This window comes from Bubalus kerabau, chromosome 4 (genome assembly GCF_029407905.1).
Source record: "Bubalus kerabau isolate K-KA32 ecotype Philippines breed swamp buffalo chromosome 4, PCC_UOA_SB_1v2, whole genome shotgun sequence".
NCBI lineage: Eukaryota > Metazoa > Chordata > Mammalia > Artiodactyla > Bovidae > Bubalus > Bubalus kerabau.
In genome coordinates, this window is record NC_073627.1 from 161,645,599 (window position 1) to 161,671,632 (window position 26,034).

The 26,034-nt window shown below is 37.3% G+C and overlaps 1 pseudogene; it reads right to left on the minus strand.

The window, feature by feature from the left end:
* Positions 1 to 485: 485 nt before the first annotated feature.
* Positions 486 to 22,088, minus strand: LOC129651022 (olfactory receptor 13F1-like; annotated as a pseudogene).
* Between the last annotated feature and the right edge of the window lie 3,946 nt (positions 22,089 to 26,034).

Consider the following 26,034-nt stretch of genomic DNA (forward strand, 5'->3'; position numbering starts at 1 on the left):
TGGCCATCATCAATATGTCTACAAATAATAAATGCTGGAGAAGGTGTGGAGAAAAGTGAACTCTCCTACATTGTTTGTGAAGATGCAGATTGGTACAACCACAATGGAAACCAGTATGGAAGTTCTTTAAAAAACTAATAATGGAGTTGCCCTAGAATACTGAAATCTCCTCCTGGGCATATATACAGAGAAAATGCTAATTCAAAAAGATACATGCACCCCAATGTTCATAACAGCAATATTTGCAATAGGCAAGACAGGGAAGCAACCTAAGTGTCCACTGACAGATGAATGAATAAAGAAGATGTGGAATACATATACACTGTAGTGTTACTCAACTATAAAAAGGATAAAACAATGTCATTTGCAGTAACATGGTTGGACCTAGAAATAATTATACTAAGTGAAATAAATTAGAGAAAGACAAATAGATGATACCATCAATTTGTGGAGTCTACAAAAAATGATAAAAATGAATTTATTTACAAAATAGACTCACAGATACAGAAAACAGGCTTATCATTACCAAAAAAGAAAGGAGGATGATGGATAAATTGAGAATTTGAGACTAATTGACTGTTGTTTTTGTTTAGTTACTAAGTTGTGTCTCACTCTTTTGCAACCCCATAGACTTTATAGCCCCCCAGGCTCCTCTGTCTGTAGGATTTCCCTGGCAGTAATACTGGAGTGAGTTGCCATTTCCTTTTCTAGGGGATCTTCTCGACCCAGTGATAGAAACTGTGCCTCTTGCATTGTCAGGAAAATTCTTCACCACTGAGTAACCAGAGAAGCCTGAGGTTAATAGATACCCAGTTAGCTGATACTACATACAAAACAGATAAGTAACAAGGACCTACTATAAACATGGGGAAATATATTCAATATCTTATCATAACCTACTTTGGAAAAGAATCTGAAAAAGAATACACACACATACACATAACTGAATTATTTTGTTACAGACTTGAAACAATATTAATCCATGTATTTCAAGTTTTAAAAATTTTAGAAAGAAATAAAAATATCACTAAGCCAACAAAAATAATTATATTTAACCCTATAACCCCAAATAAAAATTAGAATTTGTCATCATGAGACTATTTGTTTAAGATCATATAAAATTATGTATGATACATTGATATCACTTAGACTCTCAGTGCTTAGTCAAAAAAGAGACTTAGAAAATTAAACATCACATTTAAAAATGAGTGTCTACCCCAATTATCTCCTGATATATATAGAAAGCACTAAATACCCTTAATATTTACAGATATTATGTGCTACTAGAGACTGAAAGAGCACAAAGAGAGTTCCTAACCAGCAATTTTTTCACAGCCACTTTCAATTCTCTGTTCCATAAACTATAAATGATAGGATTCAACATGGGGTTAAGCCAGCATATACCAAGGCTATTAATTTATCTATTTTCTGTGAATCCATAGTTGATGGCTTCAGGTACATGAAGAGAGCTGTCCCATAGAATAAAACCACTACACTCAGGTGGGCTGCACATGTTGGAAAAGCTTTGCTTCGACCTTCCAATGAACTGATTCTTAGGATGCTAGAGAGGATGAATGCATAAGAAATACAAATGAGGAGCACTGGCATAGGAAGAAGAAGTACACTGATCACCAGAATGATTAACGTCACCTTGGAGGTGTCTACACAAGCCAGTTTCAGGACGGCCAGAATCTCACAAGTGAAATGATCGATGACACCACTTCCACACAGTGACGGCTGCAACAGACACAGTTCCCACCAGGGCAGTGAAGGAGCCTGTCACCCACGAGCCAGCTGCAATCCGAACACAAATCTTCTTGTTCATGATGACGGGGTATCTCAGGGGCTTGCAGATGGCTACATATCGGTCATACGCCATCACAGACAGGAGCACACACTCAGTGGAGCCCATGGCCAGAGAGAAGTACATCTGAGCAGCACACCCTGAGAATGAGATGGTGTTCTTCCCTGAAATGAAATTTGCCAGCTTTGGAGTCCGGGCAGAAGAAGTATACCAGATGTCCAGACATGACAGGTTGCTGAGGAAGAAATACATGGGTGTGTGTAGGTCAGAATCCAGGACACTAACCGAGATCAGAATAATATTACCCAGTAAGGTGATCAACTACATCAGTAAGCACAGCACAAATATGGTGATTTCAACTTTGGGATAGAGAGTAAATCCCAGAAAAATAAAATTAGAAATGACTGTTGCATTTGTCTTGTCCATTTTATTCTTCTTTGTTCATCTGTATTAGTGAATAAAAGTACACATGGCCTATGTTTAAAAGTTACACTCTACCAACTTTTCAAGGAGTTTTTGTTGGAGGAACTTTAAAGGGAGCGTTGCCTTCCAATATTACTAGCAATATTTAATCATTTAGAGTGTACACTTAGAGTGTACTGAATACACTCTAAGGCACTGAGAATCTAGAGTGAGGTTATACAAGTTCTTCTCTCAGGCAAATCAAAATCAAATAAAGGACACACTAAAGTAAATTAAAAGTTACAATAACATGATATACATATGCCCCAAGATACTAGGCAAACACAGAGACAAATGCTAACCTATGTCAGGGGCATTGCTTTGTAAGATATTTTGAGATTTGTTTTAATCAAAATATGAACTGGCCTAGGTTAAGTTAAAGATCAGAAGAAGTTTCTGGGCAAAGAAACATTTTTTTGTGGTTGTAAAAGTTGAAACAGGAAAGGTTTTGGTTGCACTCCAAAAAGTTTCACATTATATGGGAAAAAACAACAACAACAACAACAACAGATGGAAATGCCACACACTAAGGAATATAAACAGGAGATCAGCAAGAGTCCACTCACTCTAACACTATGTGATATCTGTCTTCAAGAAGGCATTTGTGACTATGGAATAATCTTGAACCCATCCTTTATTACAAAGGTAAGTAATTTATAATGTAAAGCAAATTATTTACAATATATCTCACAACTGATCACATATGGAAGTATGTTTGAAAACCACTGTCTTTCAAAATAGAGTTCAAACAAATTCAGTCACAAATTACACAAGCCTCACATTCTCATCATTGCCTACTTCTCTGATCTCATCTTCCAACACTCTACTTCTACCTTCTGGTCTAAAACAATCACTCTGTGGGTCCACATTTTTAGCATGTAAATTTATTTTTTATATATGTTAATATGCAATTATCTATCTGAAGTACCTCTCCTTCCCGGCTCTAATCTTAACTTTCTTGAATATTTCAATTAGTTATCAAAACTGTATGCCATAAATCATAAGTACAGCTTGATTCTTTGTACACAGTTACGTTATTCAAGTATATCACACTGACTATACCCAGATATGCACATCCCTATTGCTGCTGCAGTGGATGCTGAGCTTGTGAAGATTGTTCCTCACAATACTAGCAAAGCAGTAAGTCATGTTTAAGATTTTTAATTACACATGGCAGCTTTGAACATGGCAAGTTTTTGATATGTGTTAAGATAAATGCATTTCCACTTTGGTTCTCTGTGTCAACATAAAAGCCTGAAGACCTCTGAACTTGTTATATACATCTGCACATTTCTCTGATCATTTCTCTGATCTTAAAGAAACCAGTTGAATTAAGAAACAAAATGATTAGCTCTTAGTTTTAAGTATTTGATATACAGTGAGATGTGAAAAGGACAATGATCACTTGTGCTCTTAGAAGAGGAAGAAATACTTTCCAAAAAGTCATCTTCTGTAAGGAATTAAAGCACTGTCCTCAGAGTGTGAGATTTTAAGCTCTGAAACCAACCATGCTATTTACTGGCATGCAAAATTTAGCAAATCCCTTGACTTCTTTGAAACATGATTTTACTGGCTCTCTGGTGGCTCAGCAGTAAAGAATCTGCTAGTGATGCAAGAGATCCAAGAGACACAAGTTTGATTCATGGGAAAAGAAGAAAGCCTGGAGGAGTGTATGGCAAACCCCACCAGTATGCTTGTCAAGAAAATGCCATGAACAGAGGAGTCTCATGGGCTACGATCCATGGGGTCACAAAGAATTGGACACAACTGAAGGGTAATAGCTTCTATCTTGTGCAGATTTGCAAGATCTAGATTAACTTGCTTTGACTTCTCCCTCCATAACCCCAATTCCATGATCGCTTTAATGTTTCTCAGAATCACAATAGTGGTTTATGATTTCATGTTCTCCCTGCTCTCCTGAAGCATAATTGCCTCTATGCTGCTGCAGTGCTGGCCCATTGGCTCAGATTTGTAAAACATAGCACATTTTTCAAAATTTATTAACATTTCAACCTCCAATCCATGTATGAAAATGAAACACTTTACCAATCATTTCCAGAAAGGCAAAAGTTAGACACGTCTGGTCTCTAACATCCACTTTGGTCGGAATATACCTCCACTCCACTGAGGGTTTCTCCATTGGGTTTTCCCCACCCAGCACTCAGTTTTCTTTTTCTGGCTCTGGGCCCTCGTGTTCCCTCTCCCTTCACCTGCTCTTCTGTCTACTTTTAGAAACAAAACAATGAAGTCTTCTCCTTTTCTCATCCAGATGGAGTCCCACTCATTCCCTCATTCTTATCTGAGATCTTTGTCAGGGTCTCACCTACTCCAAGTCACTTCATATTTTCTCTTTCTCTAAAATGATTTCTGATTACAATGCTAAGATAATTAAACTTTTTTTCAACAAATCCCTCTCTTTCTTTCTAAATGTCAGAGCCAGAATAGACTCTAAACTCCTAACCCAACCTTCTCATTTTAAAATTGACAGATAATTCAGGGAACTATAATATATGTAAATCCTATAATAAACCATAATGAAAAAGAATATGTGGATATATTTGACTGAATCACTTTGCCATACACTAGACACTGACACATATTGTAAATCAACTATACATCAATAAAAAATTTTAAATGCAAAAAAATAGTTGACATATACTTGAGGGAGTTCAATGGACTTGTCTAGGCAAATGAGAAACTCTGGAACACACATAGTCAAAAGTTTTATCCCACCTTCAAAACTCATTTCTTCATCTCAATATTTTTCCTACCAACTAGTGTTTCTTTTAAAAGTAAATATCTTTATTCTGGTTTCCTGCCATAGATAAGACCTATTAATAAATTTTGAAAATCTGAGATTACAGAAGGAGATGGCAAATGCCTGTTCCCATTTACCTCAGCACACAGAATGCACATCTTCACTTTTGGTTAGTGTGCTTCAATATTTAAAGGTGATCTTCAGCAAAGTCTTTCTTGAGATCTAGTGTAGTGCTCAAAAGAGTAAAAGATTCTAAAACTTGCAATTTTGATAGTATTCTATGAAAACTGTATTAAAGCAGGTTGTGCAGAGGTATTTTTACTCAGAAGATTGCACTAGAAAAGGACATGGATGTTCCTAGTTTGCAAAAAAAATCAACCCAAATCTTGCCTGACTCACTGTGTCACATACATAGCTCATGTTAATTAAAAACTGTTTAATAATTTCTTAAGATAAATAATGATATGAAGATTTGTTCTGCCGAAATCATACCCTATGATTTTCTCCAAAAATCTTCCAAAGGGCAATCCCTAGAACTTCACTACTGAAGTCTCCTACTGCTTTTAGGGACCTTCCAACTCCCTTAACAATTTAACTTTGTCATTCTGAAACCTAAAGAAGTTAAGAAAGTTTCCATTTCTCCTGGGTATAATTCTCCAAGTTCAATTAAGAAATTCAGGCTAAAAAAAAACAATAGTAAAATTTTTGTGATTATTTCAAGGCACTTGGCTAAGTAAAAGGCCTGATTCTTGAGAAATATCTGTGCAAGCAGAACTAGAGGGCACTATTTGCCTATTCCATTCCTCTGCCGATGGCCCTTGAACTATATAGCAAACATTCCAATTAATAGAACTGTAGAGATGCCATCCCAAATAGCCTCTGAGCTTGTAATGTGACCCATTCATTTTCAGCAATCTCTACAATTATCTCAGTTATCAGAGTAATAGAAGATAAAACATTCTTATTCCACTTTTAAATGGCCACAAGGTGAGATTTTGGCTCTAGATTGTTTTCTTGGGCTCTACTTCTTTGAGGAAAAATGTCTATTATTTACTTTGAATGAATTTTATATTCATTTGTATTATTGGTTTTCTAAAATTTTACAAAGAGATTCTTAAATGTGGCTTTCTTTTTATTTACCCTTCTTAACATTATAGATCTTCTTGAGTTTAAGGCTTGATGTCTTCCATAAGTTTGAGAAAATCATGAGAAATTCATTAGCCAATTTCTTTTCTACCCCATTTCCCCTTTTTCCTCTCCCCCTCAGTGTTCAGCTATACATACTAGTCTTTTCCAACATGACCCATACAAGCTCTTACAGTCCTTTCTGTATTTTCCATTCTTTTTTTCTCCATACATCAGTCTGGATATTTCTACTGATTAACCTTTCAATTTGCTAAGCCTTTCTTCAATTGTGTCTAAGTGTGGTAAATCCATCTCTAGTTCCTCATTCTGGCTGTATTTTTTCAGCTCCATAATATCTACTTGATGTTTTAATATAATATCAAATGCTCTAGTGAACTCGTCATCTTGTAATGTATGTAAAGGTACATGTTAACACTGGTTATTTTCAAATAGGTCTGGTAACTTCTATATTTGGATCATCCTGAGAGACTTTCAATCATCTGTTTTCATCTTTTGATCGTATATCTTACCAGTTTTCATACATAAAAAACATATAATCCCTGGATGATGTTTAATTTATACAAAGAGAATTTCCTTTATCCTTTGATACAAGCCTAGATTGAGAAAGACTGCTTTAATCCAAAGAGTCACTGAGACAAGGTAGAGATGGATTTCAGGTTTTGTAGAAGTTGGCCAAAAATCTGTTTCACCTCCTACTTTAGATTTATCCCTCTAGGTTCCAAACTGAGAACTTGGAGTTTGTACAAGGGAGATTTCCCTTTCAAGAGTCAATGGACTTCAATTTTTATCTCATACCCACTGTGGGACTGATAAAACCTAAGTGAAAGCAAAGTTGCTCAGTCGTGTCTGACTCTGCGACCCCATGGACTGTAGCCTACCAGGCTTCTCAGTAAAACCTATCCGAACACATTTAACCTCCTTTTGCACAATTGCCAGCACTCTCACTCTGGGAAGACTAAAAATTAGCAAGTGCTTCATGTGGCAAATGAATTATACCTGTTGAGATCATTTAACTTCCTTAATTCAGAAACTTGGCATCCCATCAGTTCAAAATAGAATGTCTTGGTAGGTTTAACTCTCTCTAGAACCTTAGCTCCTCATATCCTGACTCATTCAGAAGCAATCTAATTTGTTAAAAAATAATTATACTTGTCTAGGTTTGTCATAACTTTTCTTCAAAGGAGCAAGCACCTTTTAATTTCATGGCTGCAGTCACCATCTGCAATGATTTTGGAGCCCAAGAAAATAAAATCTATCACTATTTCCACTTTTCCCCATCTCTTTGCCATGAAGTGATGGGACCAGATGCCATGATCTTCATTTTTGAATACTGAGTTTTAAGCCAGCTTTTTCACTCTCGTCTTTCACCTTCATCAGGAAGCTCTTTAGTTTCTCTTTGCTTTCTGCCATTAAAGTGGTAACATCTGCATATCTAAGGTTGTTGATATTTCTACCAGCATCTTTGTTCCAGCTTTTGATTCATCCAGCCCAGCATTTAACGTGATGTACTCTGCATATAAGTTAAATAAGCAGGATGACAATATACAGTCTTGGCTTTGGCAAATAGTGCCACTATGTACATTGGGGTGCACATATCTTTTTTGAATTAGAGTTTTTGTGTTTTCTGGATGTATATCCAGGAGTAGAATTGCTAGCTCATATGGTAGTTCTATTTTTAGTTTTTTGAGAAATTTCCATATTGTCTTCCATGGTGGCTGCACAAATTTATATTGCCACTAACAGTGTACAAGGGTTCCCTTTTCTCTACATTCTCATCAACATTTGTTATTTATGTTCTTTTTGATGGTAGCCATTCTGACATGTGGGAGGTGATATCTCATTATGATTTTGATTTGAATTTCCCTGATAATTAGCTAGGTTGAGTATCTCTTCATGTACCTGTTGGCCATCTGCATTTCCTCTCTTGAAGAATATCTATTCAGTTCTTCTGCTCATTTTTAAATTAGGTTGTTTTCTTTTTTGAGGTTGAGCTGTATGATTCATTTATATATTTTGGATATTAATCCTTTATCAGTCATATGATTTACAAATATCTTCCCCTATTCACTAAGCAGTCTTTTCATTTTGCTGATGGTTTCCTTCACTGTGCAAAAGCCTTTATGTTTAAGTAGGCCCCATTTTTTTATTTCTGCTTTTATTTCCTTTACTTTAAGATACACATCCAAAAAAATTATTGCTGCAATTTATGTCAAAGAGTGTTCTGCCTATGTTTTCCTCTAGGATTTGTGTAGTATCTGGCCTTACACTTAGATAAAAGATTTGCCTTTTGCAGCAATATGGATGGACTCAGAGGGCATTATGCTAAGTGAAACAAGTCAGAAAAAGAAAGAAAAGTGACATGATATCACTTATACATCGAACCTAAAAAATACAGCAAAGTAGTAAATGTAACAGAAAAGAAGCAGACTCACAGATCTAGATCTCCCCTCTACCCTGATGTTGGGAAAGATTGAGGATGGAAGGAAAATGGGGCAACAGATGATGAGATGGTTGGATGGAATCACCAGCTCAGTGGACATGAGTTTGATCAAACTCTAGGAGATAGTGAAGGACAAGGAAGCCTGACGTGCTGCAGTTCATGGGGTCACAAAGAGTTGGATGTGACTTCTCAGCTGAACAACAACAAACAGAACAAATGAGGGCTTACCAGTGGTAGTGAGTGGGGCAGGATATATGGGCACGGAAGTGGGAGATAGAAACTACTGAGTATAACATAGGCTAGAAATATGTATTTACAACATGGAAAATATAGCCAATATTTAGTAATAACTAAATATTATATAACCTTTTAAATTGTATTTTTAAATATTTTAATTATTTTTTAAAGTGATTTTCTGATGAAAAACTAACATTTTCAGTGGGAAAACAAAGTTTCTTTGTTTTGGACTCATATTTTTTACTTGTTATTTAATGCTTACATATCATTTTAGATGAGTTGGTTATCAGTCCCTCTATAATGAAGAAAATAACACTTTTTAAACAAACAGATGACACAGTATTAGTATCCTAATGAGTAGCTGCAAGAAATAATGTCTATTCTAGTGAATTACTGCCTGAATGTTCATAGATCCATAAAGTTATTATTATGGATAGGCATTACATAATTTTCAGTGACAACTCAAAATCTATTTTGTAGCATGTTTTCTAGTGGACTATCTCCAAATGTGATGAATGACTTTCCCAATTAACTTGAAGAGTCCCTGGGAGTATCTCACATGTGCTGAATATATGTCCACCTCCTTCCCCTCAGGATACTGCTATCACAGTATTATGATCTGCTATGCCTATCACTCCCCTGGAATCTGATTCTTCAGTTCAGTTCAGTTCAGTCGCTCAGTGTGTCCGATTGTTTGTGACCCCATGAATCGCAGCATGCCAGGCCTCCCTGTCCATCACCAACTCCTGGAGTTCACTCAGACTCATGTCCATCGAGTCAGTGATGCCATCCAGCCATCTCATCCTCTATCGTCCCCTTCTCCTCCTGCCCCCAATCCCTCCCAGCATCAGAGTCTTTTCCAATGAGTCAACTCTTCGCATGAGGTAGGCAAAGTACTGGAGTTTTAGCTGCAGCATCATTCCTTCCAAAGAAATCCCAGGGCTGATCTCCTTCAGAATGGACTGGTTGGATCTCCTTGCAGTCCAAGGGACTCTCAAGAGTCTTCTCCAACACCAAGTTCAAAAGCATCAATTCTTCAGTGCTCAGCTTTCTTCATAGTCCAAGTCTCACATCCATACATGACCACTGAAAAAACCATAGCCTTTACTAGCCAGACCTTTGTTGGCAAAGTAATGTCTCTGCTTTTGAATATGCTATCTAGGTTGGTCATAACTTTTCTTCCAAGAAGTAAGCATCCTTTAATATCATGCCTGCAGTCACCATCTGCAGTGATTTTGGAGCCCAAAAAAATAAAGTCTGACACTGATTCTTACATTGTCTCAAATAGGCCCTACTGTTTAATGTGCCCATAAATTAGATGATCGAAACTAGGACACTTTTGACATGAAATGAGTAATTACTAATTACACTGTAGCAGCTGGTATTAATTAGACTAGTTCTGAGCAAATCATAAGATATGGCCACCATTCCAAGGTTGTTTCCATTAGGGTCATCACGTTCCAAGACCACAGGATGTTTCACACACAAAATATTGGCATCATATTTCGCTACCAGCACCCTAAAACAGTACTGTTTGGCCATGGCTGATGGAAACTACTTTGGGTTACACCTGATCACTTCCAATGACCAGATCTAAGTCCATGTAGTCAAGCTAGGAAAACAATCAATCTCTGACAATATCTTATACCCTTGGAACTCAGGGTGATAATACACTTAAGATATTCTAATCTGAGGCACAGTGAACTCTATTAATATAATAGGAGACCAGGGATAAGAAGAGAGTTAGATGATAAAAAGTCTTCCTTATGGTTGAGGTTAGGAAGAAAGAGATGTCTAATTAAGGTTTTCTTGTTTCCTTTTCTGCATTGATATTTCCTTATGAGTTCAGTTCAGTCGCTCAGTCGTGTCTGATTCTTTGCGACCCCATGAATTGCAGCACGCCAGGTCTCCCTGTCCAACACCAACTCCCGGAGTTCACTCAAACTCACATCCATCGAGTCAGTGATGCCATCCAGCCGTCTCATCCTCTGTCGTCCCCTTTTCCTCCTGCCCCCAATCCCTCACAGCATCAGAGTCTTTTCCAATGAGTCAACTTTTCCTCAAATTTTCACTTAGTAAAAAGAAGTCCAGAGCCAGCTATAGCTCAGGGAACAAAGGGAAAATAATCCACACATGGCATAAAACAAACTGGAAAAAAGAACCACATCAACATTGATGACACTGAAGAACAGGCACAAATGACTAGCAATGAAGCCTAAATAGTGATCAGGAATAAGAAATGATTAGCCACAACCAGAAGTTTCTAAAAACAACTATTCCCTCATACTTCTGTATTCTATCTCCCTCTGAATGGCACATTTTTCTGTCCTAATAAAGTCAAATAAAATTTAAAAATTGCTAGTCTCTGTTCCCAAAGAAAGACCAATCTTCCATATGGTGTTTCCACTTTCTGGGAGGGTGCATAATGACCAACATTCAATCCAACTATTGAAAAACCTGAAAACCAGTGAAAAAACCATGATCTCATTTTTCAAAAAAAAATCTTTGGGGGCAGCTTCTCATTGACCATCATGATGAAGAAAGTAAATGTAAAAGAATAACACAAAAAATAATATATATATATATATAAACTTTTCAGAAAAGAAACTCCCAGGAGCTCATTTTATTCCCTGTACAGTTTCAGAAAGCATACCATTCCAAGAGGAAGTCAGTTAGGTCTTTTTTTTTTTCCTTTTTTTAGTTATATGTAGGATCTGGGAGTGATTAACTAATGGTTAACTCACATTTCTTAAAGAACATTCTCAAAAAATTACTAATAGAGTTAAAACAACATTTCAAGGAGATAGAGATAGAAATAGAAAGGACTCAAGAGAAATAGAGTCAATTTCTCTCTTTGTGTTATGGTAGTCTGTATAATTGGAGAAGTCAATGGCACCCCACTCCAGTACTCTTGCCTGGAAAATCCCAAGGACAGAGGAGCCTGGTAGGCTGCAGTCCAAGGGGTCACTAAGAGTTGGACACGATTGAGCGACTTCACTTTGACTTTTCACTTTCATGCATTGGAGGAGGAAATGGCAACCCACTCCAGTGTTCTTGCCTGGAGAATCCCATGGACAGAGGAGCCTGGTGGGCTGCCTTCTATGTGGTTGGACAGAGTCGGACAAGACTGAAGCGACTTAGCAGCAACAGCAGCAGCAGTCTGTATAATGGTCCTCACTGCCTCATTTGTGAAATATAAGGGGAGAAATTTATGCCTTCCTTATAGTGAAAATAAATACAAGATTAAAAAAAATTAAAGGAAAGATAGAAAAACAAGAATATTTTAAAATCTAAATAAAAATGAACAATTAACTATTATGGGATTTTTGTTAGCATTAGAAAGCTAAAGCAATCAAAGAGAAATAAAACCAAGTAACTTAGTATGTCAAAGTTTTTTAATTCTAAAATAAACATAATCAAAACTAAATAAAATTTAAAATTCAGAGGCTAATATGATAGCAGTTACAGAGAAAAGAGATGTAATATTAAAATAAACATTAAAGTCTAAGATGAAAATCTGAAGTGTGCAACTCAGATCAAGAAGAAAGAGGGACTTCCTTTATGGTTGGTAATCTGACTTGCAGTGAAAGGGACATGGGTTCAATCTCTGGTTGGGGAACTAAAATCCCACATACCTGGGACAACCAAGCCCAGTAAGCCTGAGTGCTACAACTATTGAGACTGTGAGCTCTGGAGTCCACATGCCATAACTAGAAAGTTCATGTGCTGCAATATCCCACATGCTGCAACTAAGATCCAACAGACCCAAATAAATCAATATTTTAAATAAAAGGAAGAAATAAAATGACAAAGGTGATTTTTTTACAGATTGAAGGTTACAAACAGAGGAGCCAAGCCAAGGAACATCTGCACAGCACAGCCAGGGAAGGAGATGGTCTTTTTTTCTGAGAGGAAGCTCACCAGCATGGGGGGAATGGAGACAGTGGTGTAGCAGATGTCCAGGAAGGAGAGGTTCCCCAGGAAGAAGTACATAGGGGTGTGAAGGTGGGAGTCTAAGATGCTGATGAGAATAAGGGTACCATTTCCCAGAAGGATGACCACATACATTATTAAGACTACCACAAAAAAGAGTAGCTCAAGCCTTGGATAACCAGAAAGCCCCTTCAGAAAAAATTCCACCAGAATGGTTTGGTTTTCCCATTCCATTGTATGGTTTCTTTTTCACCTGTAATACATTAGAATGTGTTAAGATAAAATATGTATTCTACTATGGTTATATTCAACTATGAACCAATGTAGAAGTACCATATACTCATAGGAAGAAAAGAACATATAAAAAGGAATAGACCAAAGAAAGAAGAAAAGAAATAAAGTGGGCCAAATAGAATAGAGAGGGGGAAGGGAAGAGAAAAGAACGTATTTCAAGCTACAAGCAATATGCCATGTAATTTATTGAATCTCATCAAGGTTCTGAGAGAGAGGTATCATCATCCACATTTTACAATAAATAAATCAAAGCAAAAATATTAAGTAAACTTAATTAAAGGTAAATTTAGAGCAGAGGTAAGATTCAAACCCAAGTCTTCCTTGCTGAAGCCTGAGCTTTTGGTCATGTTTGTTACCACAAGTTAACTAGAGTTTAAAGTAAATTCGATTATTGCATTATGTGTAAATGAAAAATAAACTATTTTTATTGGCTACAAACCACCACTGGAGAAGGAAAGGGCAACTCACTCCAATCTTCTTGCCTGGAAAATCTCATGGACAGAAGAGCCTGGTGGGCTACAGTCCATGGAGTCACAAAGAGTTGGACATAACTTAGTGACTAAACAACAACAAACCCCCACACAATAGATTAATGATCTTGTCACTGTTCCATGTTATACTGCTATGCTTATTATCTGACTTGTCCATTAGCATGAAAAATTCATTAAGGCAGGGACTTTTTCTTATTTAATTCTACAATACCAGTACCTACAATATAACAGACAAAAAGAGATAAGAGGTTCAGAAATATTTGTTGAATAAATGAATACAGCCAAGGACCAAATGACTAATATTTCTTACTCTACTAATTATTTTATTTGTACATTACCTCATTTAGTCTGAGAAGCAACCCTATTAGGCAATTATTCCTATTATTAGCATAGTCATTTTCATTATAAAAAAGGAAGAAAATAAGTAATTTGCTTAAGGTCAAGGTCAAGGTCATAGCTAAATAAGTGGTTGAGCCAGAACTTGAATCCAAGCCGTATGGCTGTGGAGTTCAAACTTAATTGTTTATTTGCAGAGAACTTGACTCACAGTCTAGAGTATCTTGTAATTTAATAGACAACACTCATATTTCAAAAGAAACATCAGACCAAAATAGGTTTAATATGGTGATTTGAGAGCACTTTAATTCTTTATATTTTGAAGGGAAATTATTCATTTCTGTGACAAAAGTATATCTATTAGTTTACAATTCTTCATAATTCTGTAGTCTCCCCTTATGAGTAGTTCTATCTACTTTTTAATTGTGATTTTTAATTGATTTTTCTTTTCATGAGTTTCACAAGAGGTTTTCCCATATTATAAGTTTTCTCCAAAAAAAAAATTTTAATGTTTTTGGAGAGATCTGTCCTTTCCATTTTGTTTCATTAATGTATGTTTTTGTGTTTGTAAATTTCTTTAGGCTTATTTGGCATTTTATAATTGCATGAAATAAGAAAAAATATTTCTTAATATTTTATCTTTATCCTCTTTCTAGCTCTGAGTCATTTAAAACACTTTGTTTTACTATAGACTTGGATTTTGCTATGAAAGGTTCTTGTTACTGGTTTCCAGATAATTTTTTTCTCCTTCTGTCTTTAATCCAAATGTTATCTAGATATGTATACCTAGTGATCAGATATTTTTATTCCATTTTATTATATCTAATTCATTTTTTATGATAAAAAAATGTGACCTGTAATTCTAAAGTTATATATTTTTGGTTCTATTTACTTGATCCATGTCGCAAATGTCAACAAAAAATATGAATTCTCTTCGGGTGAGATATATTATATATATATATATATATATATATGTATATGTATAGAAAATTGTCCAACTCTCTGCAACCCTGTGGACTGTAGCCCACCAGGCTTCTCCATCCATGGGATTTTCCAGGCAAGAATACTGGAGTGGGTTGCCATTTCCTTCTCCAGGAGATCTTCCCGACCCAGGGATTGAACCCAGGTTTCCCGCATTGTAGGCAGGCGCTTTATTGTCTGAGCCACCAGGGAAGTCCCATATATGTTGAAAGGAATGTTTAAGAAACTTAGTGACCAAATTCCTAAAGAACTTCTGCTCAGAGAAATAATATTGCTCACTGTGACTTATCCTCTAGGTAGCACTGCACTGATGTCTTACAGGGACGAGCCATGGTTTCATTTCTAATGACCTTGCCTTCTAAAGGTAAGGAGACAGGCACTCTTATACATTCTCAGTGAACACATAAATTGGTGCATCCTCTGTGGAGGACAAATTGGCAGTGTTAAACAGAATCATAAAGGCATGCATATAACCTTTGACTACAGAATTTACCGCTAGGTAATTACCACACAATTATGCCTGTGCATATGTAAAGTAATTTATTTAAAAACTGATTCATTAAAGTACCATTTGTAATAGCAGATGTGGAAGCAAATTAAATTGCTATGAGAAGGGGACATAGAAATAATGAAATACCGGTCTGCTGTTAAAAAGTTTAAGAGACTTTTTGTGCATTGATATGGAAAGATTGTCAGGAACTATTAAGTGGAAAAGTAATATTCAGAACTGACTTCCCTGGTGGCTCAGTGGTCGTCGACAAGAACCCCTGGAGAAATAAATGGCAACCCACTTCAATATTCTTCCCTGGGAAATCCCAAGGACAGAGGAGCCTGCTGGGCTATGGTCCACGGAGTTGCCGAAGAGTCACGTATTATTGCCTGGAGAATCCCAGAGACGGGGGAGCCTGGTGGGCTGCCGTCTATGGGGTCGCACAGAGTCGGACACGACCGAAGCGACTTAGCAACAATAGCAGCAGAACATGGTTCGGAGGAGGCAATGGTAACCCACTCCAGTACTCTTGCCTGGAAAATCCCATGGACGAAGGAGTCTGGTAGGCTGCGGTCCACGGGGTCGCAGAGTCGGACAAGACTCAGCGACTTCACTTTCACTTTTCACTTTCATGCATTGGAGAAGGAAATGGCAACCCACTCCAGTGTTCTTGCCTGGAGAATCCCAGGGATGGGGGAGCCTGGTGGGCTGCCTTCTATGGGGTCGCACAGAGTCGGACACGACTGAAGCGACTAGCAGCAGCAGAAGCAGCAGCAGCAGCAGGACATGGTTTAATTACTAGACAGCCATACAAATGTTCAGAACAGTATATAAGGCACAGTAACATTTGTGTATAAATATTTTAAATATATGTGTGTTAGTAGCTCATGTGTCTGACTCTTTGTGACCCCATGGATTGAAGCCTGCCAGACTCCTCTGTCCATGGGGTTTTCCAGAAAAGAATATTGGAGTGGGTTGCCATTCCCTTCTCCAGGGGACCTTCTTGACCCAGAGATTGAACCTGGGTCTCCTTGCACTGCAGGCAGACTCTTTACCGTCTGAGTCACTATATGTGTCTGTACACACACACACACACACAAACGTGCACACACACACATACCAACATTTTTTTGCCCCTATGTAGAATACCTATAGAAAAATAAACAGGAATAGCTTGTTATCCCTAGGAAAGGAAATGAATAGTTCATTAACAGAAATGGAAGGGAGGCTGTTTACTGTATGCTATTCAGTACCTTTTAAACATTTTGAATCTTGTGACTATAATACCTACCATAAAATAAATTACATTTAAACTAAAGAGTTCTTGTCTTTGAGATGTATAACCTTTCTCCTTTCACTTTTCTGATGGCACACTACATCAAACCATCCACTGCCATGGGATACAACTACATACAGTTAAAAACTCTTCTTATTCAGTATCACACCTTAAATGGGAATTAATAAAGACTAACAAGTCCTTTAAATATGGTCATAATTTAATATTCAAGATACTTTCAGTAGTATCATTAGGATTTTCAGGCCCATATGGATCTCCTGTCCCTCCATCAAACTGCAAGCTATCCTCTGATCTGGTTTAGAATCTATACTTCTACCCCAGTCATTTCCTTTCCATTAAATGGGCTACTACCTTTAGGAGCTAGTAAGACTCCTGGAACAAAATTACAGCTCAATAAATGTTAGCTATTATTCTTGTTTCATTCACAAGTCCAAAGAGCTGTCCCTCTTCAGAATTCTTTGTCCATCTATCTTTAAAAGGTACTTTGCTCTGAATCTCAGGTCTACCTTCCCAATTTCTGGACATAATTAATCACCTCAGAATCACTCCAAACTCAACTTCATTTCTCCATTATAAACTCATCTCCTATCCCCAGCTCTTAACATTTTGTAGCTTTTTATAAAATTTACATTTTGTTAGAATTTTTCAGATTTTCTGGGTTACTGTGTAAACTACTTGAGACCCCAAAGAGCATTAGATACACGTGAAGTTCATTGAATAATGGAGGTTATACCTACACCTGTAAAAATCATCTCTACAAAAACCCTTGTTCCATGAGCTGCCTCCATGCTACATGATATTCTACCAAACATATTCCATGATATTCTTAGGAACACAGGCCTTGCAGGTAGGCTTAGTTTAAATGGTATCTCTGCCCCTTACTAAGCAGGGTGGCCTGGGCATATTTCTGATCATCACCTTCCCCAGCTATAGCATGAAAATAAAGATAGCACCTGAACCATATATTTGTTGATAAGATTAAATGAGATAGTATATATTATACAATTACCACAATAATGGTTTCCACTGTTAGTTTCCTTTATGCCACTCTTTCATGGTTCGTCCTTTTGTTAGAGTCTTTTTATATCTTGGAACCAGTCATCGTCTTTTCCATGGCCAGGTATATACAGCTGAAAAGTTTAATCATGTCACACACAGTGTTCTGGCAAAGGGTATTATGTTCATCTTACCATAAAATTCTAATACACTTCATCACAGTATATAACACTCCAGTCCTTTATCACACTCTGAACCTTTGGATGTCAGCAAATTGAGTGGCAAATAGGAAAAATCATTCATAAGGTTCAATTCACTCCATAAAAAAATAGGATTTTAGGAAGGCATTAGTATCTTCCTTCTCTTAAAAAGATGGCTGATTTTTTTTTTTTAACTGAGACTGTGTTAAAATTTTTAGCAAGCCTATAACATAAAAAATAAATAGAAAATTCACTCATTTTTACAATTATAACCTAATAAGAGAAAAACAAATATTAAAAATAGTCACCAAGAGTGCATGCAAACACACCAGGATAATGCTCAGTCAGGTCTCTTTCTGGCTATTCACTGCTTTGGTAAATCATCACATATGAGGTTTCCTTAAGCAAATTGGTCATAGTTTTCCTCCTCACATGTTTTCTCTGCACAAAGAGTCCCTAGCACAGTATCTGGCATGTAGTTCATCTTGTTCTCAGTTGATTGAGCCAAAGGTATCAGAGTTGCTGCTAGGGGACCAGGAAAGACTTCTTTGTTATGAATTTCATGCTACAAAACACAGAGTTCCCTCTCTACTGTGTGAGTGAGTGAGTGAAGTTGCTCAGTCATGTCCGACTCTTTGTGACCCCATGGACTGTAGCCCGCCAGGCTCCTCTGTCCATGGGATGCTCCAGGCAAGAATACTGGAGTGAGTTGCCATTTCCTTCTCCATCTCTACTGTGCAGTGAGCCTTAATGAGCTAAAAATGATAACAGAGTATTCAAATACTGTGTGCTACTCTAAAAAGCTACACACTGACACAAAGGAATTCATAACTACTGGGCAAATTCCATTCTGTTCCTTGCTCAATGCCTTTGCATATTAAACTGCTCTTGTGATCTCAAAAGTCTTTATTTTTCCCTACTACTTCTCAGTGACTAGACCTTTAAATTCCATTTCCAATATTTAGTCTCTCTTCAGTGAGAAAAACATCTTAATTTCAAACTTGACACATTTAACCCATCAGTCTAACTCTTGCTTGTAGTTGATAAGATTGGGTTCTTGTCTTTACAATAACTTACCTTCAAACCAGGTTCTGACTCTCTTTCTAGTTTGGAGCAACAATAAATATTTTTATCTTTATTTTTTACATGTAGCCAATTTTCATGACTCCTCATTTCATGAACCTCTAAAGAGGCAGCTACTGATGAGTAATCATTTTGCCATGGAAATTCACTGATTTGTCGACATCTATAGAAATATGCAGGTTGCAGGTATGATAACTAGGATAAATTCCTCTAGTTCAAATAAAGAATTGTTAGATTCCTCTAGTTTCAAAATAGAAAGAAAATTAATATTTAGTAATAAATTTTAGGATTAGGACAACTTGCCCCTGAAGCCCAGGCTGAAATACGACCCCATTTTGGAGATCCACAAATACCTGAAGAACATGCTTCAGGCTTTGGGGCACAATTTAAATGTTCTAAAGGATGTTTCTAAACCTATGTGCAAAATTTTAAATTGCTTCATAGATGAAATATGTAAAAACTTATGAGACTCTAGAAATAAAGCCCTGAAGACCTAATTATAGGAAGCCTATTACTCTGCTTCACACAGAATCAGGAGGAGTCTTGTACAATGTTATCAAAGTTTCCTCAGTTAAATTCTCTCTCTGTCTTTCTGTCTCTCTGTATCTCTGTCTATCTCTCCCCTGGCTCTCTCTTACACATATACTCATATTAACACACTAATACATTTAAACCATTTTTGTAGTATAAATGGTTATTTACAGTACACAATTTCTTTATAGATTTTTTTTGGAAACTATAGATTTTATAGGCATTCACTTTATATATTTAGCTTATATAAATGCTGACTTTTTGAATAAACATAATATAAATTTCTAAAGCTGAGACATAGTGTAAAATAAAAATTTAAAAAAATTAAAGAAAGAAAAGAAGGAAGAGAAAGTTAGGCAAGGAAAGAAAGTATTAGGCAATACACACACAGAGATGTAAAGAACAAAATGAAAATAAATTGAGACTTCTGGTTTAAGATGGCAGAATAGAAGGACATGTACTTATCTCCACCTGAGAGAACACCAAAATTAAACTAGTTGTTCAATAACCGTCAGAGGAGGACTCTGGAACCCACCAAAAAAGATACACCATATCCAAAGACAAGAAGAAGCTGCACAAAGACAAAGCTGCAGCGAGATAGTAGCAGCGTGATAAAATCAAATCCCATACTGCCAGGTGGGTGCCCCACAAACTGGTGAACAAAAATACCCAATAAGTTCTCCCACTGTTGTGAAAGTTCTGAAACCCACGTCAGGCTTCCCCTCCTGAGGATCCAACAAAGGGACTGGGAATGAGGTAGAAATTGCTAGGTAGTCAGGGTAGGACTCTGAGACCTCGGTCCTGTTTTCAATAAACATCTCGCCCCATTAACCTAAAACTATACATTTTGTCCCGAATTCCTAAAATGTGTCCTTTGTTTGATAAATTATCAGCACTCAGATCCAGGAAAGGTCAGTAATTAACATCTGTTCCATAAGCTTGAGGGAAAAACAACTGGTGATCCATTCATCTTTAGCCCTTACATCTGGTCTACTTTTAAATGGCTAGGGGGCACGATAAAGGGTGGCAATGTAATCTAAGGATCAATATAAACCATTCAGTTCAGTTGCTCAGTAGTGACTCTTTGCCACACCATGGACTGCAGTATGCCAGGCTTCCCTGTCCATCACCAACTCCTGGAGCTTGCTCAAACTCCATTGAGATGGTGATGCCATCCAACCATCTCATTCTCTGTCATCCCCTTCTACTGCTTTCAATCTTTCCTAGCATCAGAGTATTTTCTAATGAGTCAGTTCTTCACATCAGGTGGCCAAAGTATTGGAGCTTCAGTTTCAGCATCCATCCTTCCAATGAATATTCAGGACTGATTTCCTTTAAGATAGATTGGTTTGATCTTCTTGCTATCCAAGGGCCATAAAGATGTTAAGTTAAAGTGTGATCTTTAAACTGATTGGTTAAAAATGACAGATTTTAAGGACAGGAGCCAACCAAAAATGCACAGATCAGTGCCAGTAAGTCCTGTCTTTCTGGGGGACTATTTACCCCCTCTCAGTGTTTATGCTGTCTATGCAAGGAGATCAAGCCACAGTCAATCCTAAAGCAAATCACTCATGAATATTCATTGGAAGGACTGACGCTGAAGATGAAACGCCAACACTTTGACCACCTGATGTAAAGAACTGATTCCTTGGAAAAGACCCTGATGCTGGGAAAGATTGAGGGCAGGAGGAGAAGGGGATGGCAGAGAATGAGATGGTTGGATGGCATCACTGACTCAAAGGACATGAGTTTGAACAAGCTCCAAGAGTTGGTGATGGACAGGGAAGCCCAACATGCTGCATTCTATGGGGTTGCAAAGAGTTGGACATGACTGAGCAACTGAACTGAACTGACTGAGTGTCTGTGCTGAGAGCTTTGTACTTTTTTCTCTTTTAAAATAAATCCTATTCACTTGCATGCAACTGTGAGTGTTTGCATGTTCTGTTCGTGAAGTTCAGCTCCAGAAATAAGAACTCAGGTTCCCATCTCAGGAATCTCCAGGGAATCTGGCCTTGAAGTTGGCCCTAGGCCTAATAACTACCAGGGAGGGAATGCAGTGCCACTCATCAGCAAATAACTGGATTAAAGTTTTATTGAGTAAGGCCCTGCTCATCAGGGCAAGACCCAGTTTTTCCCATTGCCAGTCCCTCCCATTAGGAAGCTTACACTTACCTAATGCTGCAACAAAAAATGATGACTTGGTGTGCTATTGAGATATGCTGTTGCTGCTGCTGCTGCTGCTGCTAAGTCGCTTCAGTCGTGTCTGACTCTGTGCGACCCCATAGACAGCAGCCCACCAGACTCCCCCGTCCTTGGGATTCTCCAGGCAAGACCACTGGAGTGGGTTGCCATTTCCTTCTCCAATTCATGAAAGTGAAAAGTGAAAGTGAAGTCGCTCAGTCCTGTCTGACTCTTCATGACCCCATGGACTGCAGCCTACCAGGCTCCTCCGTCCATGGGATTTCCCAGGCAAGAATACTGGAGTGGGGTGCCATCGCCTTCTCCGCTCAAACTAACTAACCAGTAATCAAGTATAACAACGTTAACTGTCTTTTATGGAGTGCCTATTAAATACCGAGAAACCTAAGTGCTATATTGCGGGGAGCCATCTCCTGGCATATTGCATATTGAGTGCAGCACTTTCACAGCATAATCTTTCAGGATCTGGAATAGCTCAACTGGAAGTCTATCACTGCCAGGAGCCAGGGTGAGGAACTCCGCCCATGGCAAAGGTCAGAAGGAAGGAGGCTCGGCATACGCAAAGGCAGGATCGAGCCTCAGGAATCCCCCTGGAAATTCTCAAGCATCTACCCCCAAAACCAGAGTCTGCCTACTTTCTGCTTTGTGCTTTCACCTACACCTCTGACTTTACGGGGGGTTGGGGGGGCTGTCCCCCACTACCTCTCTCTGAAAAAAGAGTTAACTTACAGCCCCAGTTAATAATTCCTGGGTGTGACCGTGTTTCAACCTACAAACTCCTTTGGAAGTCCTCTAGCCTGCCTGAATAGGTTTTTCCGGCCACATGTGATTGCTCAGAGCCTCCCAACTGTGAGAGGCATGAGATGTTCTAAACTGTCTAAATACAGATTCCTTTGAGTAGTTAAAAGATTGATTAGAAATTGTATTGGTGAAGGGTTTTTCACTTGTTGGGCCAATGTTTGCTGCTAAGTCTCCATATCCCTTACCTGCTGTGTCCCTGGCAGTGTATTGATTAATATAATTGGTGTAAGTAGTAGCTTTAATGTTTGTAACCTTGGACCCTTGAGTTAATTCTTTTTTTGTTGTAGTCCACCACACCTTTGCCCTATAGGAATGCAACTTTAATGCTTTTGGAGGGTGGCGCCTGCCTAATCACCTTTAGAGAAAAATAAGTTTTCTGAAGAAAGGATCTTAAAATGTTAACAGGCCTCTGGGCCAGAAGATGATGCAAATCACCTAAACTTTTGCATATGATAAGTTTGCAGGAAGAAAGCCTGGCTTACTGCATGACTCTATCCCTTCCCCCATTATCCTCTATGCATAACTTAAGGTATAAAAACTACTTTGGAAAATAAAGTGTGGGCCTTGTTCACCAAAACTTGGTCTCCCCATGTCGTTCTTTCTCTCACCTTCTGGCTGAATTATTCAGCCTCTTTTCTCCACTGAATTTCCTCACTGAGCTATCCTTATTTCAGCCTCTTTTCTTCACTGAATTTTCCTACTGAGCTATCCTCATTCTATTACTCATTATATCTCTAATTAATATCTAATTGAAGCTATTGTATCCTGATCCTAGCCTACGCTGTCTCTCCTTCGAATACCCTGGATCAGCCGGGGCTGGACCCCGGCACTATATCATATACCAACACTACAAGGTAGATATAATACTCAATTGCAACTTAAATATCTTCCCCAAGATCACCAAACGACAAGTCAGGAAATTGGAATTCAGAGTATCCAATTCTAAAGCCATCTCTTTTTATAACTGCAAGGTAAGGTGTGTATCTTAAATCATCAGTGTAATTAGATTAGTAAGCACCATTATTGATAACTACTATGCATTCATAACCACATTACATTCTTCATATGTATTGCCTCATTAATTCTCAAAACAATATTAGGTATTTTTAAGTTCCTCATGTTACAGACACGGAAATCAAGGCTTAGAGAGTTTCAGTGACCTCACTGAGGTCATAGAGGTAGTGCTTGACAAAACTGGACTAACTTCAGAGTCCAATGTTCTCAATCATCTCACTCTTCTGCCTCCAAAATGACAGAAAACAGTTTGTTCCTGTAGAATTAGCAAAATCAATACCAGAAATATATTGCAGAGCCAAAGTCCTTTTGTATCACAGAGAATCTCACAATCCTAAAATATTTTCTTTGGCAATGTATGTTCTTAAATGTTTTAACAAAACACATGGGGAATGGCTGAAGGAACAACAAAAGTGTAGCCTGGTACAAGAAAGAAACCGAAACAGCAATCTGGAAGTACCTGAAAAGCTGTCATGAAAAAACGAGCATATATATTTGTTGTTACACAAGGAAAAATGAGGGTTGCATATATGTAAAGTTAAATGTAAAGAGCTTTCTAATAAGAAGAATTCTCCCAAAATAACCTGAATGGCCTCATACAGTGCTCTAACCATCACTGGGCTGGGAACAGAAGTAAAATGAACATCAACCCAACTTTAGAGAAAACAACATAGTTTTCATATGGATGAAACAAAACTAAATAAAACCATAGGTGAAATTTCATTCATAATTTTCAGGGATAAAATGAAAATCTTAATGAAAATTTAAACTGCATGTCAAAAATAAGAAGGAAAACTACAAACTGGAAAGGTATTTACAGAGACAAAAGTGTTAATTAAGAGTTCATACAATTTAAGAGGAAAACTATCAAAATACCAAGAGACAAGAATAATAAAAAGGTAAAGAAAAGTAATAAATAAACATAGATGTAATATTCAATTTCATGTGCAATCATAGGAATAAAAAGTAAAACAAAGTAATGGTTTATATAAGTAGATACCATTTTTGGTTCTAGAAAATATGCAAAAAAATAGTCTGTGCAAATACTGCAGTAGCACAGTGAAATGTTAAGCTTTGGAAAAATAATTTTGCAAATGAATCAAGAATTCTCTCAATTCATATCTTTCCATTCTATAATCACATCACTAGAGGTTAACCTTATGTTATTTCTAGTAGAAGGAAAGCAGATGACAAAGATATCAATGATCATTATATCAAAAACTCAAAATATTAAAATTACAATATCCAACAGTATTAAAATTAAGGCTAGATTATTCTTCAAATATTAGAGAGAAAGGTTATAAAGACTGCAAAGTCACAGAAAATTATTGATTTAAAATGCAATATGCTAATTAAATTTTATCCATACTGGTATAAAGAAAAATTATTTCCATGTAGTTTTGAGTTAACAAGGATATGGATGATAAAAATAATTTAAAGAAGTAGAATGACTTCCTCTTTTACTAGGATTTCATTAGCACTGATCTAGCATGATCTGTGGAAGCCAAAGAAAAACAAATTCTTAGGGAAAGTTTAAGTGTTTTGAGAACTTTGCTGCGGTCATCAAATAGATGTGTTCAAAGAAAATTCCAAGAAATATATGGCTAGGGAAGGTTTTTGTTAAGTCAGGTTAATTGGGTTTTTGGAATGAACAGAAGTGGGGACTTCTCTAGAGAATTCTACGTTTCTGACTCACAACCTTAGGGACTAAAGAAGTTTATGAAAATGAGTGCTAAATTAGCTTCCAAAAGAAGCTGAGTCTCTTGAGTAAGTGTCAACTTTAAGACAAATCATGGGACACTAGAGTTGCATCACATCTTCTTTTTAACATGTTTCATTTCCTTCATGCCTCTTAAGATTATTCATGCACAGACAGATTGCCTAATCATGGCGCTCTTTCTCCCATTTCTTTTTAGGAAAGAGCAACTGAAGTTTAGCATCTTCTGGCCTTATTAATAAAATGCAAATGAAATTCAAAAATGAGAATTCTTTCAGGTAATACAATGGAATGGTATGTATGACTAAAACCCAGTCAGAAGGTAAGATAAAGAGAGAAATTTTATTTAAATTTTTCAAAAGAAAAACATCCCATCAATAAATATACAAATATTGAGCTGAGGTGACCATTGCTCAGAGGTTTTGAAAATATGTATATATTTATTTATGTGAAAGGAAAAATATATAAAAACCCACCAGGCATCATCTCCAAGACCGATACAACTAAATTTTTTTATCTCAAATTTTTCCATGGGAGAGACTGTGAGGAAAAGAAAGTAGTTTGCAATGCAAAAGAGCCTCATAAATCATAGACTTAGGCTTCCCTGATGGCTCAGGTGGTAAAGAATCTGCCTGCAATGCAGGAGACCCAGGTTCAATCCCTACGTTGGGAAGATCTCTTAGAGAAGGAAATGATTCCTGCAGTATTCTTGCTTGGAGAATCCCATGGACAGAGGAGCTTGGTGGGCTAGTTTGTGGGGCTGCAAAATCAAATAGGACTGAGCAACTAACACTTTTGCTTTCAGTGGCTATATCATTTGAGTA